The sequence below is a fragment of the Rhyacophila brunnea genome, unplaced genomic scaffold (assembly GCF_057557595.1).
Source record: "Rhyacophila brunnea isolate RB1 unplaced genomic scaffold, BYU_Rbru_1.0 scaffold_14, whole genome shotgun sequence".
NCBI classification, from domain to species: domain Eukaryota; kingdom Metazoa; phylum Arthropoda; class Insecta; order Trichoptera; family Rhyacophilidae; genus Rhyacophila; species Rhyacophila brunnea.
Genome location: NW_028232796.1, coordinates 21,785,442 through 21,809,505, shown reverse-complemented (window position 1 = coordinate 21,809,505; position 24,064 = coordinate 21,785,442). Strand labels below are relative to the sequence as shown.

Genomic DNA, 24,064 nt, shown 5'->3' with positions numbered 1-24,064 from the left:
TTATATTACAAGTGTATTTGAAGGCAAATCATTTGGATCATATTTACAGTCATAACTATATGTATGGACGATTTACACTTTATAGCCACTTCTCTCTACATACCGCTATTTCATTACGATTCTGTGATAAGCCAGGATTACATATTGGAGATTGCTTTGTGAAATACCACACAATGAAGAATTATAAATAAACTAAAAATAAGTACAGTATATTCATTATAAATCTATTTTATAGAAATAAAAAAAAATTTTTTTTTTTACATTTTTTTCACCTATTAAATGTTTTATATTGAAATTATGCTTTTTACGGAAAAAAGTCTCGAGTGGGTGGTATGTACCTATAAAAAAAATTTCGAGTGGAAAAGGTTAAATATTATGTTTTCGAGTCTTTGAATTTTCTATGAAATTGCCAAACATTATAGTACCGAAAAATTAAGAGGTAAATTGCAAATCACAAAAATATGATCATCTCAAAATCAGATTTTTAGACTTAGGCCGGTTTGGAATGTCACTCTTCAATTGATGAAGTGGCGATCATTATAGTTGGCGAAGAATTTAACTCGCGTGATATAATTCTTCATCGCAGAAATGGTGATGTTCAGTGAGTCTCAGAAACTCATCGCTCATACGACGGATTGCATTATCCGTTTTTATTTTGGCAAGGAGAAGATAGATGTCGTTTCAACATCAAATCGAGAAATCCACAAACAGATGAGGAAACGGATAAGAAAGTCAGTGCCATTGTTTCATCAATACATTGTCGATATTTATGCAAAAATCGAAACCGAACGACTCCTATACATCCGATTAAATCAAACTAAGTTGCGTTCCGAAGACTACATTCATTTACGTGCTGCAGTTGTTAATGATGCCAATGTAAATCCCAATGAATTGGGTAAAATGGTCATACTACCGGCCACATTTACAGGTAGTCCACGGCACATGCATGAATACGCATAAGATGCAATGACATATTGTGTTCAACGCATATGGCCGCCCAGATTTTTTTATTACATTCACATACAATCCTACGTGGGATGAAATAAACATCCTGGGTTGCGTACCATGTAACATGCAAAATATGACACAAAACACATGTTATCAGAATGTCGCTAATCCGTCCATGTTGCAGTTATGCATGCACACACACTTCAAGTCGGCCATTTCTATTCAAACGTCAAGTCCGCCGGTCGCCTTATCTCCTACTTATTCGCATTCGAACGGCAGATGAACGCACCAACATTCGTCCAAGAGTTTGAAAAATATCCGTGAGTATACGATTATACTAGGAGAGACCACTCCAAAAGGGAGGTCATCGAAAAGGCGTAGACCGCTATCGCAGAGCAATGTCAAATAACCGGTAAGAAAGAAACTATTTACCCATCTTATTTTGTGTTGGGACAACGTAAAATGATTTTACATAAATGACCATCGTTCCCAAGATTTTCCTGTCACTTCTAAATCAATTCATCTGGATACGGTATGGGATAACGAGGTCCTTTATACTGCACAGTTTTTCAGATTGCCACAGAAAATTCGGCAATGCGACACATTCCTTTTACATGTTTGTAGGACATCTACACATCACATGTCATTCACAGAAAATAACATAGAACATTTTACATTAATAAGTAAATAAATGAGACATAGTTAGGTATGCGTTCACAGTGAAGAAAAACATAAGACTGTTTGGTTGATACACATCACTCAAGTTAAGGCCAAAATTATGATTGTTTGATTTCGTTAACGCTGCAACCAATTTGATGAAAAAGTATTGAGGATAGTGTAGAATTAACGTATACATGTCATGATATTGAGATTTTTTACTTCACAATGCACACAACCTTCCACATTATCAATGCTAATATTACAAACTTGTCAATACATCAGTCGTCTTCTTCTTTTCTTGCTTGGACAAACAGGATAATGTGGTACTCTGTAAACATCCGGCATCGCACTGATAATACATGAACATCCACTCGACGGCATTCTGTAAACAAAACACAAAGCATGAATTTACCTGCCAAAAACACATCCTTCTTTAACCATATCACTGCCAGCCAATTTTTACTAAGTGGACACTTGTAGGCCAGCTATTTTCGGAATAAAATAAATCGTTTAAAAAATATGAAATAGGAACAGAATGATAAATATTTGTGAAAACTTAGCAACACAACATGTTTATCAAGTTTATCGTGAATATTTTCACACTAAAATGATAGATATTCTTTGGAAAATATACACAGAATGTTTACTCAGAAGTTATGACGTTTACAAGAACCCGCAAATTTATTTGTCCGTGGCTTGACGCGACATACATGCTTTGGCGAGTTAAGAAAAAACCCTTAGGAAAAAAAAAGAATTTCAAGTAATACACATTTATATTTTTATAAAAATCGATGTTTTTTTAAAATAAATATAAAAAATATTAAAACAATGAATTAGTCAAAAATCTACACGTCAAAAAATAGAAAACTTAATAAACTAAATTTTAATAATAAACATGATCATAAAATATATGTAATAATAACATGGGACCCTGCACCAAATTCACATTTTCTTAAATTTAGGTTTATCTTTGACTTGAAATAAAAATAATCTTTTTAATATTTTCAGATACATAATTATTACCAAACTAAGTAATACATTAATAAACAATTTCATTTCTACACACAAAAATTAATGACCGCACCAAGTAAGGAACAAAAACTTCGTAAAGCTAGTAGTAGTAATTCTGGCAGACAGTTTTAAAATTGGTGGACCAAAATGTATGGCGTAATTGAAAAAAGTGATGAACCTATATGTGTGCTATGTTCTGTGAGTGGTATCTAGAACATCCTCATTATTTTAACACTTTTTAATCGGGCGCCTGGAACAATAGACAGCGCAAAAATATATTGCTTTCTTAAAAATGACACAACTTCTAAACCAAACAATATTTTCGATTGAAATTTTCAAAGAAATCATGTGACATTTGATTATTAAAAATAAATTATAAATACTTTGATTACATCATAATTTCACTATATTTCTAAGCTGAATATAAAAACCTGATATCAATTTAGTAAATGGCACTCACTGAAACACTGGACAAACTGATATAGACAAGGCTTTTTTTGAAAAATATTCAGTATTCAGTGTATTAACAAATTTTGCACGGGCTTCAGTACAAAGGCACAGGTACACGCAGCGGGCGAAAACCAGCGGAAATTGAAATAAAATCGAATTTTACAAAAATCGCTATATCTTCCAAACTATCTGTTATTTTTTTAATGAAATTTCGAATTCACACTCACCATATATTGCTCCCCAGTGCTGTGTTTCTTTTTAGAACAAATTGTTTAAAATAACATAAGTACATGGTGCTAACAGTGTGGAACAATACCGACAATGTATTGATGAAACAATTGTCGACATTTCAAGATATGATTTTCAGTGTTTTCACGAGTCATCAATCGATATGAATAATAATTCATGACACTGACTTTCTTATTCGTTTCCTTGAAATGACATCTATCTTCTCCTTGCCAAAATAAAATCGGATATTGCAATCCGTCGTATGAGCGATATAGCGCATATGGTTGAAAATTGTTTGCCGTTTCACTGATGTATCGTCTTAAAAATTCACCCTGTCTCAATGGGTTAATAAAACAGAAAATTGTGTGCACCCATATAAAATGTACTAAACACGCCTTTGCTAACTTCTGGAGCAACATCCTATAGCTATTGAAGACATACCATGATGAAGTAAATTTTGTGATATTTTTTATATACTGCGTATTATGCAAGGCTGAATCCGAGATGACTGGACTGCACAACTTGGCATTTAAGGATGCTCGGCCACAGCGCAATAATAATTATAAAATTAAAAAGGAATACGTATGGATAAAAATTATTATATCAGACTTACACGGATCAGGATTTCCATCATTTATTGACAAGCAAGAGAAAGATGACTTCAACCCATCACCATCCTGCTCCCCCTTTAGTTCTGCCGTTTCCTGTAATTCGTATAAAATAATAATATATTTTATTCCTATGATGCATCAATTTGCGATATATAGTCGTACTTGGTTATTATGAGGATGATGGGACCGACTGAATTTGCTCGTTAGAAGCATTACTCGTTATATCGTTATAACATTTTTCGCGCCACATTCTATTTAAGCATGAAACATAAAAATTCTGAAAACCATCATAAAAATCCCCGAAACAAGCATGGCATTCATAAACTACAAAAGAAGTTGTTTATTGTATGAGCCGCCGGCGCTGGTAGGTACCTACTGACTTCACAAAGCATGGATTTTTTACATGCAATTTCAACCATGTGCGTGGATACTTTTTCAATGTTGTTGGCGAAACCACCAATTAGGTACTTAAACACTTAACTAGTGTCATAAACGTAATCCGATGCAGGCAGCATCCTGCCCGGTCGGATTTTATTGCTTAGGGTCGAAAATATTTTTTAACGATCGACACATTAACAGTTTTAAGTAAATGTTTTACGATTTTTTTGCTTGGTATACCCGATAAGTAGCTCGTTATAAAAGTGAATAAATGTATGGAGAAAATCATAATCTAAAATGTCAACTAATGTTTCCTCATTACATCCGATATCTCGCTATTTCCGTGATCGTAATAACTGAGTTTGACTGTAATTTGTATATTATAGGATATCCTTTGAGCTAAATTCGCATAGGTTTAATGCGTTCCCGTTTTCTTTTCTTTATATTACAAAATGAATTTAATGTTTCACATAAGGTAATCGTGACCATTGATTGGTTGGTCAACTCACATTGCTATTGCAATAAGCCATTAGTGAAAAAGCGGCCGTCAATGAAACTGTCTGGGCAAAGCTAGCATAATAAAGCCAGAGAAAACTTACAGCAGCTTCATGACAGTTGACATCTGACCATCGTCAGTCACACCAAAATTGTTTTCAGATATGCAGACGGAGGTTTGAGACACATATTCTCTGCTCGTTGGTTGTAATTATGAGGTAATGTTGCTGCTAGGGAGACCCACTGGAAATAATAAATTTATAGTTAAGCCCAATGCTATATGTTATAAGTCATGTCAAAGAACCTTCGACAGTTGAAGGTGGTAATCAAATCAAACTGTGTGGGTCTGCAACTGAGTAAACCAGATCAATCTGTAGTTTTCAAGTCAGACGGATCCATTGTTGTGCTATCCAACGATACAAAATCGAACTACAAATGCATAGTTGACTTGACGTGAAGTTCCAGACCGAGGAAACTGGTGTAACTTCGTGCTAACTTAATGATCTGAGACAAATATAGAATTTATACATAATATTATGCCCACGGTTATACGTTATGAATGGTTTTAGTATTGCATCTAACTTTGATAACACCAATGTGCGAGTACGAATATGAAAGTTTATCCTACTCTTGAGATGGGTTGGCTTGGATCCTCTTTTTCATGTCAAAATATATAATGTAATTGGAATAATTGTAATCAGAGACCAACGCCAGGTAATGTGAAAATGGACAGTACATCGAACATTGCTGTAAAATTAAATGCAGTTTGGATAGGCCTCATTGAATAAATTTATATGTTTCAATCAAAATACCAGAAGACCTTGCTAGATCCGATGAAACAGTGAAAATTTATATAGCCACACTTGTTTGTCAATTCATTATAATATTTCCATCAGTGCTGAAGTACAAAACACAAGGTCAAAAACAGTTTATTTTTTTTATACAAGCTAATGTACCTATGTTGGTCTGGACCATGCTTTACAAGCTGTACTGACGTAAACAAAATGGAAAGTACACAGTTGCTGAAGTTCAGCGTGCCTAATGCTCAGGTGTGTACTGACCATAACATTTAAAATCTTTTGGTTCAATAATTTAATGTGCATGTTTTTTTTTCCATTTCGAGATGGAAATTATTATTCGTGTGTTAATACAGGAGTCTGGCACAGTCATAAAAGCGAATGATTTTGAGATGTGTTACAAGTATTTTCTAAAGAACAATATCTGCTAGACGCCATTGCCGAATCGCATGCCCCCCTACCTATCATTAAGGTTAAGGGCAGTTCGATGATCTACAGCAGTGTTTGCCAAATGGTATTCTGCGGAGCTCATGGTTTCCGCGGGATGAAATCAAGGGTATTCTGTATATTCTAGTGATTTTTTGTATTATTCAATAAATCTACTTGAATTGTTGAATTATCGGCACGGCATCTTATAAAGGATGGATCGCGACCTGCTTTTGTGGTGGCCAAGTAATATGGAATCTCTTGTCATATTGGATAAATGGCCATTTTTATTACTCAGGGAGCACACTAAAAATAATTAGGTATAAAACCAAATTCTACATGTGAATAAATTATCATTAAGGTAGTTAAGCCGCGTTGACACGGTCCAAGTACACTTGAATCGACTGCCATCCAAGTGACAGCTTCATACTATTTATTCCTATCCAAGTTAACTTGGATGAGTAGGACGCGGTCCAAGTAGCTTGGATAGGAATAATTAGTATGATTATGTCTACTTGGATGGCACTCGGTCCAAGTGTACTTGGATCGTACTTGGACCGTGTCAACGCGGCTTTAGGTATAACACTCATCATATCAAATCAAATTGCATTGCATATATTCTTTAACTCAGCGATTTCCAAACTGGGAGGCGCCGAGTGTTGCAAAGGGAGGCGCGAAAAGTTTAACACAATTAATGTAGCCACAGGTTTGCAGTTGGCAAATGCATAGTTTATAAAACGGCCGCTAGTTATAAACTATACAAAAAACAGTCTTATAAAAGGTTGTTTGCAAACCTGTCTGCAAATACGGAGACTAATTTTATAATACCTCACTTCTATACTATTGTGAAGCGCGCTGGCTATCTCGTGAAAAAATGAAATGAAAGGGTCAAACTAATTATAATGTTGAAATTTGAGGCAAATTTGTATAGGAACGATAATTTTGTTGTTAAACTTTTAAATGATTTCTACGCCAGATATATTGAAGCAAACAAAAATCTATTTACTGAGTTCTTGGTTAATTTGCTAATGCACCTTTCACATTATTTTATTAATAGTAAAAAAAAGCTGCTTTCTTTCGGACCTATTAACTATTTTATAGATGTGGTTGAAAGATCTTGGCCTGGGGGGCCGCTTCAGGATGTAGGGCCCACGATAGAATCCATTTGTCAATAAACGATGATGAAGTTGAATTGACTAATATTGAAATTGATTGTGCTAATAAAACAAGCACATTCGACGCATGAAAAACAAATTAATTTAAAAATTAATATAATATAAGTAGTAAAACCTTGTTTATTTTTTTCATTTTTGTATTAGTAGGTACATTGTTGACTATTTAAAAAGGTGTCTGTATTATTTAATGAAATAAGGGGGGGAGGCGCCAAGATTAGATTTTTTGAAAAGGGAGGCGTAGTAACATAAAGTTTGGAAACCACTGTTTTAACTACTGTTTTTACTATTAGAGCAAATTTGTGATGTGTATACCTATATGACTGCTGGTCAATACGCTACACTGGACCCCAAGGAGGGCCTTGTCAGCCCCCAACAGGTGAAAATGCGGGTATACCGTCATTGTGGTTAAGGCATTTTGATACCAAAAACCAAACCAAAACCTAACACAACCCACTGAAAAACTCCCCAAAACACAATACAATCTAGGTAGGTACTCATGTTTGAGTTACAATAGGTCGTGTTTAAATTTTGGTTTGGTTTTTGGTCTCTAAAGACCACTATCACAAAAACGATATGGAGTACTATGAAATTACCTAAATACATAATAATATGCTAATCCCATTTCCTTCGATTAGCTGGATAACGACGCCATTACTAACCACGAGGTCTTTAGGCAGACACCAAGAAAATGCGACAAATAAAGCAAGTTCGATGGTAGCATACACAATAATACATGTTTAAAAGTCAGAAAGATGTACAATAGAAGCCATTAGTGACATTATTGACCAACATAGCTTAAATAATAACATCATACAAGTAGAATACAAACAATGGTGGAAAGTAACAAAAAAAAAAACATAAACATTGTTTAATTTAACCCCAATGTTTCCACGTGATCATTAATTCATGTTCTATGAAATGACCACTTTAAATTGCGTTTCCATTTGCATTATGTACTATAATAACGAAAACCATTGTTAAAAATAGAGACAGACTTACATTAAATCCTTGTTTTTCGAACTTTGGCAAGTTATTGTCGCAGGTCGTATTGAAATATTTGATCTTGCCGTAATATGTACATAATATTAGGTTCCTTTATTATTAAATTTCCAGATAACCGTTATTTCATGCACACTTTCCTCTGGTTAGGTAATGCTCTCGATAGTCAAAAACAATATAATAAAAAGAATTCATGTAACATGCACACATGGTGTCGACGCATTAAGCCTCCCCCAAACCAAAGCGAATATTCGCAGCGAATTCGCAACGCCCTCGCTATCGCTGTCGCTACCGCTTGGATTTGATGCGAATTTCGCGTTTGGCCCCACACCAAAGCGTCAGCGACGCAGCCATAGACTAAATAATTTTATTTACGCGCCAGATTTAAAATTGTAAATATTATTAATATTTTACGCCAATTATTCTATAATTTTTATGAATTGAATATAAAAAATACACGTACACTATAGCGCTTTCAGAATTGCTACAACTTTTACCCACTTTGCGTAAAGTGTATTTTAATTATCTGAAACAAGGTGGCAGCATTGGATGCAGCCATAGACTAAATACATATACGAATGTCAAAGTGACAGTTGTGTGTTGACAAAATGTACACGTCTTCTGAATGCTTATTACACGCTGAAGATATAATGAGATGGCGTGCGACAAATTACATCGACATTTAATATAACCTTACTTTATGACAGGGCAAGATTGCCATGGCTCATAGGTAAGATAGATTTACTCAGTTTCATAACTGCACATATTATAAATAAGCATTTACCATGAAGGGTTAACAGGATTTGAAGGTAATATGCTATTGAAATAACATGTCTCCGTTATTTGAATTGTAGGTTTTGACTATTTTGCGTTTCTACGCAGAGGGAGCGTACCAAAAACGGGTAGGCCAAGTCTTCTGCGCAATGAGCCAGACATCAGTAAGCAGATGCATAGGAAACGTGTCCGATGCTATAATAGCAGTGCTTAGTAATACTTACATACAGTCGCCATACAGCGCTGACAGTCTTTAGTGTTGTGTTGATACCCTCTGATCAATTTATACAATATTACAATGTACATGTCATGTAACTAGAGTAACTGCGCATAGACACAACAAGTAAATTACCTACTCAATAAGAATTTAACGGGAATATTATTTTGTGTCGGTAAAAATATTTTTTAATTTCAGACTTCAAGAAAGGGCAGGTTTCCCGAAAATCATTGGGTGCATTAACTGCACCCATGTGCGAATATACCCGTCATACTTGGAGACTTTCAAAAATGAGCGCAGAAAATTTTCTGTAAATGTGAAATTCGTAATAAATATCATAACATGACATTTATTTTTATGCAGGTATCTGACATGTCTGACATGGACATTCTGGCAGTGAGTGCCAGATTTCCTTTGAGTGTTTATGACCAATTCATATTTAGTGGATCGTTGGTAAAAACTGAAATGAAACATCTACAGAACGACAAGAATTGGGAATTTTGTTTTATTAGGGAAGTATGTTAAACTTTACTTTACTATGGCAGTACCAGTAACAAATATTTTTGTTTGGTTTATATTCATCCGTATTTTGTACAGGTACTTCAAAGGAATCAAAATTTTGCATAGGTATGAATATGATATTTAATGAAACAGTTTTTTAATTATTTAAATCCTGATTTCTAATATTTTTACAACTTTCAGTCGAAAACATATTCAAATTAACAGACTGTGTATATTGAAATCATTCTAGTGCCACCATAGGCCAGCCAGACTCACTACACGGCTGCCCGCTGTTTGACCAGGGATGTGATTGAGTGTTTTTGGATAATGGACCACACCAGATCGCATAGCTACAGCAACAAGTGCAAGACCAACCGTGGCTATACATACAGTATACATGTATATATTAAATATAATTTATGTATATTTATTTATGGCTTATACACTGAAACAAAATATGTCACTTAACTGTACTTGAATTTTTTGCAGGATCATTCAATAAAAAATACTTGGTTTAGGTTAAGAAAGTTTTAATAATCATTTTTGCACAGAATACAAGAAAAATATTTATATAATTATTAGAATTACAATGAGCTTTAAAAGTAACACGATATTGTAATAAAATGGACAAATATGAAAAAAAATAACAATAAATTGTATATAGATAGGTGACAGGGTTCAGATGATTCTGGCAGTGCAGGCGACTCATTTAGGTGTCAGTATTGTTACTTTCAAATGACAATAACACCGTTCCAATGTGATTCGGTCGTGCCAGAAGACTCTGTCCTTCCTCTATTTAGTAACCGGGCGTTTTACAACTTTAAATGAAAATTAAGTGGGTATATAGATAGTATATTTTTTCTAGTATAATATTATTTAATTAGGTGACTTTTTATTTCTTTATTACTTGAAATGGTGTTTATATGGTAGATGGATTATAATGGTTTTGAAATATAGTTATTTTTGTTAATGAGTCATTTACCTTGACAGCTGTTTCGGCACATAAACTCATTTTCGGAACATTCAACAATAATTTGTGATTATAAAAGAGCTACAGGTCACGTAGCAAATTAAATACGCTTAGTTAAATAATAAATACATACCAAATATTTTACAAAATACACCACATACATCCATCGAATATGGTATATAAAATACAGATTCAAGTATCAAATAATTCTTGGATAAATAGATGTTTATGTAAGTATATGTTTTTTTAAATACTTACATAATACTGTGTTGTATAACATTTAAATTTATATTTTTGATTTTGATTTACATACTTAAATGTACCTACATAAATTTGTAATGTACAGTAGGTACTTAATTACATTTTTTACATTAGGAAATTACCATTATTCGATTCTATCCACCCGCCATGTCTATAATCACCCCAACGCTGGATAGAAAGAGACATCACACAAAATTGGCTGTTTGATAATAAATGGTAGTTGAAAAATATTTTAGAGTGATTATGTCCATAGAAACAGGTTTTAAGTCATTCATATTTGTCCGAATAATGTGTAGCAGAAAAATAGAAATTTTAAAAAGGGTCTATTCAGTATTCACCCCATTCTACGGCAAACATTTTTCTTAATAAAAATAGGTACATCAATAGAGGAATCATAAAATGGACCTTGGCCCTCGCCCACGCCTTATTCATCCTTGTATATTATATTATCACACTTAATGTTTTGGAAAATTCATTAACATTGTGCACAAATGCCACTTTTGTTGATTGACACTTCACTTAGTTGATCTCTTTGTTCACGTGAAGTACAATAAAAGTATGTAGCAGCGAAGAACTAGAGACCGAAAATAGTAGAAGGAGCTAGAAGAGGCTTTCATCTAGCAGTGGAATGACCCCGACTGATGTTGATGATGAAATATTATTTTATTCCTGTTAATGCCGGGGATTTCATTTTTAATTTCTTCTGGTGCTTTGTACCTACGTTGAAAGGTTGAAGATCTTTGCTAAAATTAAATTCATCACAAAGCATTAGTATATCTCCAACATCATTCAGGTAGGTATCCATGATGATAATATAATATTATGTACTTAGAGGAGGTACCTGACCTTTATATTTACATGCACATAAAATTATTAATCTTATTGCCTAATGCAGACCAAGATATACCTACCTACATAATATTACATGAACAGAAGTTTAAGAACATCTCAATTAAGTTTAAAATGTTTGTAGGTAGGTATACAAATTAATGTGAAACAGAAAACATTGGTTATGTTAGGTAGGTACATGGAACATGTAGATATTATCTTGGTTCGCGGTCGGCACTGGGCAAAACCAGTTTATTAGCTCAATATACCTATACATAATGAAGGAAATATATACCTAGTAGGTATATAGGTACATAATATCGTTTTTGTGATTGAGGTCTCTTGAGATCAAAAAACAAACAACCTAGGTACCTATGTCCTACTGTAAATAACCCGATAGTAAGTAGTATGTAAGGTTTTTGGTCTAAAACCTTACAAAATACCACAATGACGACATGGAGTACCTACTTATCTACCTATATGTATATTATATCTTTAGCTACAATAGAAATGCTATGCTGCATAATGTTAGATGCAAAAAAATAATCTTAAAGACTACCTATCTAACCTAAAAAAATATTATCAACGAATATAAAATGGGTATTTACGTGACCGATACCGAATATGATTGAAGTAGGTATTGTAAATGATACCTAATTATAACATTATTGATATGACTGCTCGAAAGTCGAAACCAAAACGTCAAACGATCGCAATAAGTTAGAACTGTCAGTGCCCTAACAATCAAAGTTATAAAGTTTCTGTTATTAAAGGCTGTGCATGACGCAAATTAATAATATGTATTTTTTAAATATCGGGACCTTAGATTAAAGTTATTTATTTATAATAGCGTATTCATCCTGTCAAAAAACTTTACATACTTTGGTTAGACAAAGATAAAAGATATTATTATGACGACCTTCATACCATTTTCAACAATTTCCCTGCCAATTTCATCCCATATCTTATCTTTCTTTCTCATGTTTTGTAGTCACTGTCAGAGAAATTATAAAGGATTGGATATTTCCGGACCAACTCGATCAGCTGCTCAATGTCTTCGCCATTTTGATTTTACTAATTCCCTTGGCGAAATTGTCCGCCGCGAATAAATTCGCTGTCGACAGAGTTCCCGAAAATCGCAGCGAATATTCGCTGCAAATTCGCACTCAAGACGCAAGGCGGTCGCGCAAGCGTGCTCTGTCCCGTAAGCCAATACGAGCTTGATTGGCGAATAATTCGCTGCGAATATTCGCCGCGAATATTCGCTTTGGTTTGGGGGAGGCTTTAGCCGGGTCTACACTCGGGACTTTTCCATACGTCTCACGAATTGAACTCAGGGCATGCGTCGTCGACCTTGAAATCGGTTCGAAAATGGCCGCCATTTTGTGATGAAAGTACTAACGCACTGCGATCCGACCGGCTTGGATTTCTATTCAACACCCCAGCAGCTTCGTATTTTTTCGGTAAGATTCGGGTCGTTCGTGCATTTGGCTGTCAGTTGCGTTGTCAATAAATGTATTTATTTGAGTCTATTTGATCATATTGGATGCATTTTAGTATTGGAATATTACGATTTTTTGCAAAATGTCGACTGAAATGATTACAATAGATTTTATTGAGAGTAGGGGCACATTGCGCATTATGGCATATAACCATAAAGACTATACGAACAAACTGAAGCGCAATGATGCCTACATGTTATTGGCAGGAAAATTTGGAATGTCAGTTTTAGGGGTAAAAATAAAATGTTTACGGTTCTACTTTTCCAAGGAGTACCATAAAACAAAGGAAACAAAGAGTGGCGCTGTGGCTGACAACAAGCATGAACCCTCGTGGTTTGCATATGAGACATGAGTCAAATGGCATGTCGATAATAGGGGTTAAAAATAAAATTGAGAGCTTGAGTTCGTATTTTTCAAAAGAGCTCCACAAGACTAAGGAAACAACAATGAGTTGAGCTGGGGCTACAGCAAAAATGAATCCTCGTGGTTCTCATACGAGTCACTGTTGTGTTGTATCGAATATAATATTATTATCTAGTTATTGTAGGTACCTATTCAATGACATATTGTAGTGTTGATGTGTCGTATTATGTATAACGCCCACGGTGGCCGCACGGCTTAAGCGTTAGACTATTATGCCGTGGGTCCCAGGTTCAAATCCTGGGTCTGGCAAGTACACATATTGTTTTTCAATTTGTGTGTGAGTCAGGGTAAGACCTAATAGTTTGAGCAAGTGGCTGACATCCATTTTGCCTTTGACATCCGTGTCAAGTTCTGAAAAAGGACGTTTTCATTCGATTCTGTTGCCCTCATTATTCCGAACAGTAGTCAGAAAATATATTATATCATTAAATTTAAATCTCTTCAACTTAAATTGATGTAATTACAATATACCTAGTATAATTGTAATATTTATTTTGACAATCAGAATTATTCGCATGACGTTTTGGCATAGAATATTTTAATTTCGAGGGTGAATATCCATACAAGAATAAATATCATTAATTTAATACAAAGTGCACCGATAGATGGCACTAAACTAGTTCCATGACTGGTTTGTCGTTAGGACACACTCAAGTATGCTCATTTATTACAAATATGATTGTGATAATAAGTTTAAAAAAATAATTAATATAATTAAGTATTTGTTATTCTAAATTTTACTGTTTTCTTTTAACATTTTACACTCGTTTCCCGTACGCTCCGTGGTGGCGCTGTATTACCGTGAATAATTTTATTCATCACCTGCGAATCTATTTCAATGTATAATCTATGACTCAACGAAGTGTAAGCTGTGATGAACGAATGTAGACAGTAAAACGGATTCATCTCCTCTGCGCATGCACAAAACTTCTCGGTGTAAAACCAGAATTTAAAAGTTGAAGAGGAAGTCGGCGTTGAAGTGACTAAATGGGGACGTAGCTATTGAGACACATAAATATCTATGCACATAATTATAACGTCGACAAAACAAGTAAAAACAAGAGTGCTTGGCTCCAGTGTTGCCATATTTTGAAAGTGGAATTATAGTACAGAGCCTCCAAAATTATAGTATTTGGGGAAAAATATAGTACAAGTTGTCATCTGTTGAAAATGTATAGGTTTTTTGTTTCAATGGAAAAAATTACGGAGAAATCGAGAAATTCCGAGACCCCTTTTTATTTAGTTACCTCTTCCGACGCAAAATGCTTACCGAAGAATTCAAGAAATATCATTTTAAACCAAAGTCAAGGGATTTTTTTACGTTTTTCGATCAATTATTGTTCCAAGTTCTCCAAATCTTCTTATATTGCAGAATTATAGTACTTTTCACCAATTTATAGAATGAAAATATTGAAATTTTAGTTCTGTTCTGTTCTATAATTTTGGTCCGCGTACTATGTACGATATAAAACATGTATAGTACGCCCAAAATACTATAATTTTGAATATCGGAAAAAATATGTAAAAAGTACTAAAATTTCGAGATTTCCGTTCGATAAATTGGTGCAAAGTATTATAATTTCGCAATATAAAAAGATTTGGAGAACTTGGAAAAAATTGCTCGAAAAACGTAAAAAAATCCCTTGACTAAAATGAAATTTCTTGAATTATTTCGTAAGCACTTTTGGTCCGAAGAGGTAGGTACCTGACTAAAAAGGGGTCTTTGAGTTTCTTAAATTCTCCGTTATTTTTTTCTGAGAAACAAAAACCTAAGTATACATTTTCAATAGATGACAATGCGTACTATATTTTTTCCCCAAATACTATAATTTTGGATGCCTGAATATACTATCCACCTTGAAAAGATGGCAACACTGGATCAGTGTTGCCAACCGTACTATAATTATAGTATTTGTACTATAATTTTGGTCTGCGTACTATGTACGATATAAAAAAAGGTATAGTCCGCCCAAAATACTATAATTAATTTGAATATCGGGAAAATTGTATTTTTATTAAAGAATATGCCAAAAATACTAAAATTTCGTAATTTCCGTAAAATATAAATTGAATTCGAAAAGATGGCAGCACTGGATATAATTCAGAAATGGCGTCTGACAGCTTACGAGGGCGGAGAACTACTAGTCACAACCACTGGTATACATAATTTAAAATATAGTATACAAGTACGTAGTCTAAATATAAATTTCGCAAAATTGAATGACATTTGCCTGACATGTTTAAGAAGTAATAAGGCGGTTTGGCTAATCAAAATGCTTGCAATACATACTCTATAGTAGAGTCTATAGCATGGCCCCCACAAGGGGGGGGCTTACAGAGCTCTAGCCTGGGGGCCCGGGCTCAGTAGGGGGCTGGCGAGCCCAGTTGACCAGTTAAGTGAGATAAACACACAACACAAATTTGCTTTAATAGTAAAAAAAAGTCACCTGCGACCATAAACTATAGATACATCTAGACGCCACCCGTTGCATTGCTAAATGAAGCCGCATGCCGTGCATTTTTTGTGGGCGAGCGAACGCATTCATCTACAAATGTTCGAGACCATAGACCATTTCGCTAGTGTTCACACTAGACGCTCAGAATTAAATATAATTTTCTATTTTTTTACATTATATAGTATTTTTAAGCGGTCAAAATGCAACCATTACGTAAAGATATCCATAATTTAAGTTATTTTAAAGAAACACTAGGTCACTGATATTAAAATATATAATAATAATATACAAATAAATTATCACGAACATGTATCAACTTACCTATGAAACGTAATACCATCTTCTTGCTTATCAGTACGGCTACCATATTTTAATACAACACACAGAACCATCTTTTCTACTTAATTAACTAAAAATATTTACCATTGACTTATGTTAACACAAGAAATAGCAATTTTAGCAACACGGTTATCGACGCTTGGTTATGCAATAAGCGAAGATTTGCCGGCTACACCTTAGCAAAACATCTCCCAGATCTGTAAACCTTTTATCTTACTCTAGCGCATGTCGCAGAGATTATAAGGGTACCGAATACTTTCTCACTCGCACTTATGCATCGTTTTTGTTCAGGCCTTGCCTGCGACACTATTTTCCTTCAATAATGTTATTGCTTTAAATTATATGGTTGTACGATAATTTTTTAAATTGTGTATCGACACTTCACAACTCCTTAATTCAAATGGATGTATTAAAATATACAACAAAAAACACTAAATATACACATTAATTTTACCGCGTAGACCATTTGAAAAACGCTACTGTCGAGCATCACACTGCCTTTATCCTTAGAGATAGGTAGGGGGCCCCGCCAAAGATCCTTGTCCAAAGATCCAAAGGCCAAAGGCCCGGTTCAGGATGTGGGGACCATGGTCTATAGATACTCTCACCAGAACGTCACCACCATTAGAAAAGATAAATGGTAATTTTATAGTACTCCATATTTGTGATCGAGGTCTTTGAGACGAATAACCAAACCTTCAAAATGCTTTAACCTAAAGAGGATATGGAGTAATATTAATACCAGATAAATTAAGTATACCTATTTGGTTCTTGTCTGCTTAGTAGAAGCCAGCAGCAAACAAATTTTGAAAATAGCCAATATACTGGATTATTTGTTTGGTTATCATTCTTGAATTCATGAATTTTGCCAAAATCGGCTATGAAAGTATGGCGAAAAATTAGGTACGTCCACGAATTTTATGAGTTCATTTATCCAGCGGATTTTACAGTGTCCCTGTAGTCATCTAATGTCCCTTAGGTATCACTGTATCAAAGCATTTGTTCAGCGGCTGTTCATTCGTTGAGGAATGTTGCAATTCATTGCTATTTCATCTGCTTGGCTACCTCTATAACATCGCATACTACTGTCTGCCTCCTTGTCCATTGGTTTCTTTTTTGGTGTTTCTGTGTTATGCTCGGCATGTATCCTTCCTTCCCACGTGCTACTCATATTTTTTGGATTTCTCTTACCTTAATGATGGGTGCCACATGTCATCTCCGAAAGTGTGCGGGCGATGTGGTGTGTATGGTGGTTTATCATCTCTGTTTACTTCTCCTTCGGTTGACAATAAACAACATGAATTTTAAGACAAAACGATCAGTCGAACTTGGTTATTACGAGGAAGATGGGACCGACTGAATTTGCTCGTTTTAAGCGTTACTCGTTATATCAGAGAATAGGTATTTTTAAATGAGCGGTCACATAACACAAAAAGTCCCAATTCAAACAAAAATACACAATTAGAATTTTTCCCTGAAACTAGCATTGCATTCATAACTACAAAAGAAGTTGTTTATTCTAATGAATACTGGTAGGTACCTACTTACTTCACAAACCTTGGATTTTTTTTTCAACCATATGCGTGGATTCTTTTTCAATCTTGTCGGCGAAAACACCAATTAGGTAGGTACTTAGACACTTAACAAGTGTCATAAATGTAATCCGAACCCGGCGGCATCCTGTCCGTCAGTATGGTGTATGAATTAGTAATAGCTGTTAAATGTATGTTTTCTTTGAATTATATGTAAATACTTAACCAACAACCCCTATAACATTTAAATGGACTGCATCTAGGTATAATAATCAAAATATTAATAAAAACATATTATGTTTTGATATCTCAAATTATCTGTCCCACCACCCGATACAGCCACCACTGGCAGTACAACTTAAAAGGTATTAATGTAGATGATTTACTGATAAATAACAATACTGTACTGTTGTAATGACACAGTTTGCTTACGTAATGGCGCCTGTACACATGCACGGATTTTCTGACAGCAATAATGTTTAAATTCAATTATTGCGATAATAACTGTTTACATGTAAATGTGCTGACTGTCTAGCCAATCTCATTCTTCAAGCGTAAGCGAAACGTGTTGTCATTTTATGGTGCTATTTGACTGGTTGTGAAACTTGGTAAATGTCAAAAATGCTCTGCGCGGTGTAGTTCATTTTTTTCCTGCCAGGTTCGCCACTATCATTCTACTCCGCACGAGCACTTATTTTTCTCACACTGAAGTTCCAAATGTCACCTGAAAATTCAGAAGCTGCTGAATTTTTTTGATCCATCTATGCAATCTTGCAAATTACAAGGTATAATACCCCGTTTACACGTGCATGGATTTACTGCTGACACTATGTATTATCGCGGCCATAATAAGAAAATGCATGTGTAAACACGTATTATCATGCAAGTTGCAAGGGTTAAAATAACTTCGGAAGCTTGTGAATTTTCACGCAATAATTGGTACTTGTATGGTGTGTGGTGGGTGCGCATGCGAAGTAGAACGATAGTGGTGAACCTGCCGGAAGAAATACAAACTACTCCACACAGAATATTTTAAATATCTACCGATTATCGACGAACTTGTCCGAATCTGTCTGAATTTGTCAAATAGCACCAATACGATGACAGCATCGCGTCTCGTTTACGCTTGAAGAATGAGATTGGAGAGACAGTCAGCTCTTTTACGTGTAAACAGTTATTATCGCGATATTTTTAAATACACACTATTGGTGCGAGTAAATCCATGCACCTGTACAGGTGCTATTATGTCGTGTTCTCGATGGCAATATATTTTGGTACATTGCATTGTTGGTAATTGTAAGAACGAATGTATAAAATAGTCATGTATCTACAATAATTTGTAATTAAATGTAATCCTGAAATATTATGTTATTTGGGTGTTTATTTATATCAAATAATAGGGGAGTGAAGACAACATACAGTAGACTCCCGATTATCCGGGCTAATGGTGGGGAGAGGCGGCACAGATAAACGAAAAACACAGTTAATCCGAACTATGGTTTTTCCTTTTAAAAATACTACATTATTATACATTTCTAAAGCAGACAATTATTTTAACATGTTTATACCCATTATTTAGAAAATCTGTGATTTTGGTTACTTGGAGTCTTTGATTTTCTTATATCAGTTCGAAGAGCTATCTTATCGTTGTATACACCGTATCATGTACAGATAATACGCAAACCGGATAATCGGGAGTTTACTGTAACTTAAATATTGCACTATATTATATAAATTTGAATTCAAAAGTTCTGGAGTAAATCTCGAAGTAATTTTTAATAAACAAATACGTTAAGAATGGTCTGGTACACATTTTTTTCATTCATTCAATCAATTCAATGCGTGATTGATTTCATTGTGTGTTTACAGTCAAGTTGGATCACCCCAATCAACATGGTGTTACCCGGAAACCACGGAAACCTGCAGTGCTTTATAGAGATATGTACGCGCTCTTTGGGACCGGATAACGTCCCTACATTTTTTTTAAAAGGGTGTGTTGATTTTGTCAAAGGCCCACTTGCATATATATATAATCTTACAATGGAGACAGGTATCTTTCCGGAATTATGGAAGATGTCGAAGGTGACTCCAATTCATAAGAGTGGTACAGAGTCGTCAGTAGAAAACTACAGGCCGGTAGCTGTTCTCTCTGCACCAGCAAAAGTTCTGGAGATGATCATGCACAGCATGATTTCTCCAAAAATTGAGTCATTTATAATGAATGAACAGCATGGATTTAGAGCAGGCCGATCAACGGAAACCAACCTGATGGTATTCACTGATTATGTGTCGTCAGTACTAGATAGAGGCAGCCAGGTTGACTGTTCTTACAATGATTTCTCGAAGGCATTTGACAGAGTCGATCACGATATTCTAATGGAAAAACTCCAACTTATTGGATTGTCGGATCGATTTTTAAAGCTATTCGGGAGTTATTTTAGGAACCGTCAACAATACGTTTCGTACGGCCTTTATCAGTCACAGACCTTTTACACATTTTCTGGTGTCCCCCAGGGCTCAAACTTAGGGCCATTGCTGTTCACGATTTTTATAAATGACATAGCATTGGTAATTAAAAGTGCTATGTTTTTGTTGTTTGCTGACGACTTGAAACTCTTCATGGAAGTTGTCACCTTGGACGATTGTCGTCAACTTCAACTTGATATAGATAATATATTAGATTGGGGCAGGCGTAACAAACTGGACTTCAATATTGATAAATGCAATGTTTTATCGTTTACTAAAGCCTCACGAGTATTGTTTTTCCAGTACTCGATGCATGGCAGAGTTCTCTCGCGAATAGCATCTGTAAGAGATCTTGGAATTACATTTGACGGTAAACTGACGTTTAGTGGTCATATAGATACCATTTGTAAAAAGGCGCTAAAGATGTTGGGCTTTGTCTTGCGTACTTCCCGGGTCTTTTCGGATGTTACGGTATTAAAAATTCTCTATAACTCCTTAGTTAGAAGCAGACTTGAGAGTGGGTCTATCGTTTGGGCCCCGCATCAGTTGAAGTACGGCCTTATGGTGGAGAGAGTCCAAAAGAAATTTTTACGACTCCTTTACTTTCGGTTGTATGGATATTATCCGTGGCTCTATCCGACTGATTTTCTCTTAGGGATGCTTACATACTGTAGCTTAAAATTTAGAAGGGATCTTTATTTAGCTACATATTTTTTCAGACTTATACGCGGCGTAAATGTGAACTCTGCCATTCTTGGTGGTATTGGCTTGTGTGTCTCTGATAACTACCTTAGGAATCGAGGGCATGCGTTGTTTGTTCTCCCACGGTGCAGAACTAACCTGCCATTAGTAATGCCAATTGGGAGGGCAGTAACCATGCTTAATGAAATCGCTTCGGATATTGATATATTCCACTTACGTGAGGGTGAATTTAGGTGGACGTTGTTTTATAAGTTTTTAAGATAGGGTTTATCAAAGTTCACTCTGTGTGCTTCCATCTACTTTTATTTTGTTACTTATTTAATTTATTTTCTTATTTTATTACTTTTTCTCTGTATTTTTATTTTTTTTTAATTATTAACACTTATTTTATGTCATGTCGTGAACGCTTTGAATTTATAATTTGTTATGTTCATTATATGTAAAATAAATAAATTTGATTTGAAATTTGATATGTATGCGGGAGGGGAAATTTGTAAGAATGCTTGTGATTACGAACCTAGATATCGCTAATTTATATGATTTTTTTTATTGTTTCAGTATGCTTTGGAAGTCTACATGGTGCTGGATTATCTGTGTATAGAAAGGCCTATGTCAGAGACATACCAAATACAATTTTGTCCAGTTTAGTGCAAATATACATTCTTCACAGATGGAAGATATCAATATTATTATAAAAATATCGACTTCATAGTGTTGCTACTCAGAAAGAAGAAACATGCTATGTAACAATATAATAATCCAATAAGGCTGCAGGGAACCGCCTCAGTTACAAAAAGTGCATAAAAAAAACTTGACTGTATTGAGTTTTCACTCATTTACTTAGTAAATAACAAATCTACGATGTTGTTTGTCAGTTGTCTATTAAATGTCATGCATGCAATTGCTCACACCAATTTTACTTTAGGGAAAAGACTATTAAAAGCAATTAAAACGATTCCTAATAAACAAATGCAGATGGAAAATGGTGACGAAAAAGTGCTCCGGTACGAATATGTGGGTATTTTTGCCTGAAATGTATGCTGGTTGTAAAGGCAATTACCTAATTTACCTAGTTAATAATAATATTATGTTAACTAAATCTATCACATTATTTGAGAGTCTATGGCAGTAAAATTGTCTATTGTATTCATTGCAATGACATGCTTTGATTTTTTTTCAAGAAAAATAGTATCGACAGGAATTGTCATTAAAGCCAACAAAATTGACATTCTAAAAGAGCTCAAAATCAATAAAGGGATGCAGAGAAGAAATGGTGTCGAAAAAGTGCTTCTGAACGATTGTCTCTCGTGTGTAAATAGTATTATTTTTATAAAATAAATTGGCTTGTGATGCTTTTTATCAATTGTCTTTTATTTTATTTGCATATTCATATTAGGTACAAACAATGGTACGTATGAAAAATTAATATGATGCTATAAACGTTGCATACCTATTGTAAATAAGGTTAAATAGATCGGGCAGGTAAGAAGAAACGATATTAGGTAAAGGGACGCTGCTTACATTTTCTATAGTGTCTCCATAATATTTTTTTAAATTCTAATTGATTAACTTTTTATTATTCCATTTGAATCATTTTTAGCAATTTGGGGTTTCTTCTTTCGGCACCATGTACATTCTGTTTTTATCTGTGCCGTATATTTTATTACCTGACATTGGCAATGATTTTGGCTATATTTTCCTCGGCTGTTGTTGCTCTAAACAGGTATGCAGTGCTGCTGATATTAAACCATTTTTTTTCAGACATTTGTGTGATGTACGATGCATGGCCCCCACAAGGGCGGGGACTGACGGCTCTGGCCTGGGGGCCCGGGCTTAGGAGGTGTGATGGGTCGATCAGATGAGAGTTAGATAAACGCACATAAAAAGTCGCCTGCAGCGCTATTTTACTTCAAAGATACCTACCAATATTTTAAAATATGTGGTTATGCGACACAATTTTTAATTATTGTGTCAATACTCGACAACTCCATAATTCAAGTAGATGTTTTCAAAAATACAAATATCGCTAAATAATTTTACTTCTAACACCATTTGGAAAATGCTTTTATAGTTTCACATTGCCTTTAACCTTAGTGATAAGTAGGGGGGCCCGCTAAAGATTCTAGCCTGGGTGCCATGGTACGATGTATGCATATGATGTGTGAATGCGAGGGCAAACTCATGTTAAGAGTTTAAATTCTAATTTGATTTATTACCTACGTTCATTCGAATAGTATTAATTAAGTTTGGATCACTCAGCTACTCAGAATAAAACTGTCATTAGATTAACCAAAAGATGTCTTCAAAAATGTCTGTAAAAAATGCTTTTAAAACTGCACCTTTTTATTTTCAGAATTTTTCATATTACATTTTGTTATTATATGCTTCAATTGAGAAAAATTTATTTCCAAATACTGATGGGTCTATCATTCAATACTTATGGTAAACAATATTTTCAGGTTTCTTTTATCGATAGATCGGTGTTTTCAAATTCTAACAATATGCCCATTTTCATTAGCTGATTAACCGTTACTTGTAATAAATATAAGTCTTACGCGAATACATAACCGTGTTAAACATAAAAACTGCTTACAGATTAACAATAGAGTTGCAAATGTGCATTCTTGAAGACATAAGTCGGAAAGTACTCGTTTCAAGAATTAACGAAAGGAAAATACTTGTACTTTGGAAAGTTCCTCCTTGATGTGCTTTGAAATAAGTTTGTAGGATACTTCGTGGAGACCCTTAATCAAGTATATTGAAGACTTTAAAAGAGCTTAAGATACATGGCCTAATTATTGGTGGCTGAGATTGATTTTTTTAAAAATTCAATAAAAAATACTGCATAAAGGGAGTGAAATGTCATAAAATCGTAAGATGTTAAAGAAGAGTAGTCATTGCTCATTAAATCAATA

The 24,064-nt window shown here is 34.6% G+C and overlaps 3 long non-coding RNA genes across 11 annotated transcripts; 2 read left to right on the top strand and 1 right to left on the bottom strand.

Annotated features, from left to right (window-relative positions):
* Positions 1-269: 269 nt before the first annotated feature.
* Positions 270-14,719, bottom strand: LOC147075709 (uncharacterized). Its single transcript, XR_015069959.1, has 5 exons — positions 14,664-14,719; positions 8,179-8,406; positions 4,886-5,024; positions 3,911-4,001; positions 270-1,990 (listed from the first exon to the last, which is right to left on the bottom strand). It is a non-coding gene; the product is annotated as an uncharacterized LOC147075709 (long non-coding RNA).
* LOC147075710 (uncharacterized) lies at positions 8,747-10,943 on the top strand. Of its 9 annotated transcripts, none has more exons than XR_015069930.1 (3): positions 8,747-8,987; positions 9,533-9,685; positions 9,921-10,936. It is a non-coding gene; the product is annotated as an uncharacterized LOC147075710 (long non-coding RNA). The 9 variants fall into 9 exon arrangements; XR_015069927.1 differs by having other exon boundaries at positions 8,749-8,908; positions 9,533-9,796; positions 9,921-10,925; XR_015069923.1 differs by lacking the exon at positions 9,533-9,685 and adding an exon at positions 9,368-9,479 and having other exon boundaries at positions 8,765-8,908; positions 9,921-10,939.
* Positions 14,720-15,743: 1,024 nt separating the features above from the next.
* Positions 15,744-22,512, top strand: LOC147075708 (uncharacterized). The gene is made up of 2 exons (XR_015069956.1): positions 15,744-15,811; positions 21,708-22,512. It is a non-coding gene; the product is annotated as an uncharacterized LOC147075708 (long non-coding RNA).
* Positions 22,513-24,064: the final 1,552 nt, after the last annotated feature.